Source organism: Arachis stenosperma, chromosome 4 (assembly GCF_014773155.1).
Source record: "Arachis stenosperma cultivar V10309 chromosome 4, arast.V10309.gnm1.PFL2, whole genome shotgun sequence".
Taxonomy (NCBI): Eukaryota; Viridiplantae; Streptophyta; class Magnoliopsida; order Fabales; family Fabaceae; genus Arachis; species Arachis stenosperma.
This window is the reverse complement of record NC_080380.1, coordinates 96211759-96216119: the sequence shown is the minus strand read 5'-3', so window position 1 is coordinate 96216119 and position 4361 is coordinate 96211759. Positions and strand designations below refer to the sequence as shown.

The following is a 4361-nucleotide window of genomic DNA, read 5'->3' as shown; positions in this document are numbered from 1 at the left end:
TATCTTTTCCTTATTTCTCTCAAAAAAAATTTGAAATTTTGGGTTGACTTGGTCAAAAATTTTTAAAATAAGTTGTTTTCTTGTTAGTCAAGTCAAAATTTCAATTTTAAAAATCTTATCTTTTTAAAACTTTTTCAAAAATTAAATCTTTTTCATTTTTCTTATTAATTTTCGAAAATTATTTAAAATATTTTTCAAAAATCTTTTTCTTAATTTTATCTTTATTTTCAAAAATTATGCTAACAATTAATATGATTGATTCAAAAATTTGAAGTTTGTTACTTTCTTGTTAAGAAAGGTTCAATCTTTAAATTCTAGAATCTTATCTTTTAGTTTCTTGTTAGTTAAGTAATTAATTTTAATTTTAAAAATTAAATCTTTTCTAACCATATCTTTTTAATCATATCTTTTATATCATATCTTTTTCAAAATTTTATCTTTTTCAAAAATTTGATTTCAAAATATCTTATCTAACTTCTTATCTTTTTATCTTTTCAAATTTGATTTTAATATCTTTTTCAACTAACTAATTAACTTTTTGTTTGTTTCTTATCTTTTTCAAAACCACCTAACTACTTTTTCCTCTCTAATTTTCGAAAATATCTCATCCCTTTTTCAAAATTCTTTTTTTAAATTAACTAATTATTTTAAATTTTAATTTTAATTCTATCTCACCTTTAATTTTTGAAAATTATTAACTGCTTTTCAAAATTAATTTTTAAATTCTCTCTCTCTCATCTTCCTCCATTTATTTATTTATTCACTAACACTTCTCTTCATCTCAAATCTCTACCTCTATCCTTACCCTTGTGTTTGGATTCTCCATTCTTCTTATTCCCTTTCTTCTTCTACTAATAATAAGGAACCTCTTTACTGTGACATAGAGGATTCCTCCTCCTTTTTCTGTTCTCTTCTTTCTCATATGAGCAGGAACAAGGAAAAAGGCATTCCTGTTGAAGCTGATCCAGAACCTAAAAGGACTCTGAAGAGGAAACTAAGAGAAGCTAAATTACAACAATCCAGAGACAACCTTGCTGAAATTTTCAAACAAGAAAAGGAGATGGCAGCCGAACCCAACAACAATAATGCAAGAAGGATGCTTGGTGATTATACTACACCTACTTCCAAGTTTGATGGAAGAAGCCTCTCAATTCCTGCCATTGGAGCAAACAATTTTGAGCTGAAACCTCAACTAGTTGCTTTAATGCAACAAAACTGCAAGTTTTATGGACTTCCATCAGAAGATCCCTATCAGTTTTTAACTGAGTTCTTGAAGATCTGTGAGACTGTAAAGACGAGTGGAGTAGATCCTGAAGTCTACAGGCTCACGCTTTTCCCTTTTGCTGTAAGAGACAGAGCTAAAACATGGTTGGATTCACAACCTAAGGATAGCCTGGACTCTTGGGATAAGTTGGTCACAGCCTTCTTGGCTAAATTCTTTCCTCCTCAAAAGCTGAGCAGGCTTAGATTAGATGTTCAGACATTCAAACAAAAAGATGGTGAATCCCTCTATGAAGCTTGAGAAAGATACAAGCAGATGACCAAAAGGTGTCCTTCTGACATGCTTTCAGAAAGGACCATTCTGGATATATTCTATTATGGTATGTCTGAGTTCTCTAAGATGTCATTGGACCATTTTGCAGGTGGATCCATTCACCTAGAGAAAATGCCTGCAGAAGCTCAAGAACTTATTGACATGGTTGCAAATAACCAGTTCATATACACTTCTGAGAGGAATTTCGTGAAGCATGGGACGCCTCAGAAGAAGGGAATTCTTGAGATTGATGCTCTGAATGTCATATTGGCTCAGAACAAAATGTTGACTCAGCAAGTCAACATGATTTTCCAAAGTCTGAATGGATGGCAAAATGCATCCAACAGTACTAAAGAGGCATCTTCTGAAAAAGAAGCTTATGATCCTGAGAACCCTGCAATAGCAGAGGTAAATTATATTGGTGAACCTTATGGAAACACCTATAATTCATCATGGAGAAATCATCCAAATTTCTCATGGAAGGATCAACAAAAGCCTCAACAAGGCTTTAATAATGGTGGAAGAAATAGGCTCAGTAATATCAAGCCTTATCCATCATCTTCTTAGCAACAGATAGAGAATTATGAACAGAGTACCTCTAACTTAGCAAATTTAGTCTCTGATCTGTCTAAGGCCACTTTAAGTTTCATGAGTGAAACAAGATCCTCCATTAGAAATTCGGAGGCACAAGTAGGCCAGCTGAGTAAGAAAGTTACTGAAACCCCTCCTAGTACTCTCCCAAGCAATACAGAAGAGAATCCAAAGAGAGAGTGCAAAGCCATTGATATACTCAACATGGCCGAATACAAGAAGGAGGGAGAGGATGTGAATCCCAATGAGGAAGATCTCATGGGACGTCTCTTAAGCAGGAAGGAGTTCCCTATTGAGGATCCAAAGGAATCTGAATCTCATATAGAGACCATAGAGATTCCATTAAATCTCCTTCTTCCATTCATAAGCTTTGAAGATTATTCTTCCTTTGAAGAGGATGAAGATGTAACTGGAGAGCAAGTTGCTCAATATCTAGGAGCCATCATAAAGCTGAATGCCAAATTGTTTGGTAATGAGACTTAGGAAGGTGAACCTCCCTTGCTCATTGGTGAACTAGATACATGGGTTCAGCAAACTTTACCTCAAAAGAAACAAGATCCTGACAAATTCTTAATACCCTATACCATAGGCACCATGACCTTTGAGAAAGCTCTGTGTGATCTAGGGTCAGGCATAAATCTTATGCCACTCTTTGTAATGGAAAAGCTGGGGATCATTGAGGTACAACCTACCTTATTCTCATTACAAATGGCAGACAAGTCAGTAAGACAAGCTTATGGATTGGTTGAGGACGTGTTGGTAAAGGTTGAAGGCCTTTACATCCCTGCTGATTTCATAATCTTTGACACTAGGAAGGAGGAGGATGAATACATCATCCTTGGAAGACCTTTCCTAGCCACAGCAGGAGCTGTGATAGATGTTAACAGAGGAGAATTAGTCTTTCAATTGAATGGGGACTACCTTGTGTTTAAGGCTCAAGGATCTTCTTCTTTAATAATGGAGAGGAAGCATGAAAAGCTTCTCTCAATACAGAGTCAAACAAAGCCCCCACAATCAAACTCTAAGTTTAGTGTTGAGAGGCCACAGCCAAACTCTAAGTTTGGTGTTGAATCCCCACATCCAAACTCTAAGTTTGGTGTTGGGAGTGTACAACATTGACCTGATCACCTGTGAGGCTCTATGAGAGCCCACTGTCAAGCTATTGACATTAAAGAAGCGCTTATTGGGAGGCAACCAAAGTTTTATTTATCTAATTTTATTTTATTTTCATTGTTCTTTTATGTTTTATTAGGTTTATGATCATGTAGAGTCACAAAAAAATATTAAAATTAAAAACAGAATAAAAAATAGCAGAAGAAATATCACACCCTGGAGGAAGGACTTACTGGCGTTTAAATGCCAGTAAAGAGCATCTGGCTGGCGTTTAACGCCAGAACAGAGCATTGATTTGGCGTTGAACGCTAGAAACAAGCAGCATCCTGGCGTTTAAATGCCAGGAATATACCCTGAGGAGAGCTGGCACTGAACGCCAGAAACAAGCATGGAACTGGCGTTCAATGCCGGAAACATGCTGCAGTTGGGTGTTGAACGCCCAGAACATGCATCACCTCGGTGTTTAAACGCCAGAATTGCATGCAAAGGCATTGTACATGCCTAATTGGTGCAGGGATGTAAATCCTTGACACCTCACGATTTGTGGACCCCACAGGATCATCTCAGGATCTGTGGACCTCACAGGATCCCCACCTACCTCACCCTCTCTCTCTCTCCATTCACCACTCACATCCATCCACTCTTTCCCATACACCCCACCTACCTTCAAAATTCAAAATCTCTTTCCCACCCAATCCCACCCATATATCCGAATACACACATCCCTCCATCTCCTCCATATCTTCTTCTTCTTCTTCTTCTATTCTTTCTTCTTTTGCTCGAGGGCGAGCAACATTTTAAGTTTGGTGTGGTAAAAGCATATCTTTTTTGTTTTTCCATAACCATTGATGGCACCTAAGGCCAGAGAAACCTCTAGAAAGAGGAAAGGGAAGACAAAAGCTTCCATCAAGGGTCTATAGCTCAGTGGTAGAACATTTGACTGCAAATCAAGAGATCCCTGAGAAACCTCAGGGGATAAATTGTCCTCCACACAACTATTGGGAGCAACTAAGGATAGAAGCACCAAAATCACTAGGGATCAAACAACAGAAGCAAGGAAGAAACATAGAGGATCTCAAAGAGCACCATTGGTTCTTCAAGAAGGCGCCACCCTCACTAAGGT

At 37.1% G+C, this 4361-nt stretch overlaps 1 non-coding gene across 1 annotated transcript; it reads right to left on the bottom strand.

The window, feature by feature from the left end:
- Nucleotides 1–1459: 1459 nt before the first annotated feature.
- On the bottom strand, nt 1460–1567 carry LOC130978075 (small nucleolar RNA R71). Its single transcript, XR_009085739.1, has one exon. It is a non-coding gene; the product is annotated as a small nucleolar RNA R71 (small nucleolar RNA).
- Between the last annotated feature and the right edge of the window lie 2794 nt (nt 1568–4361).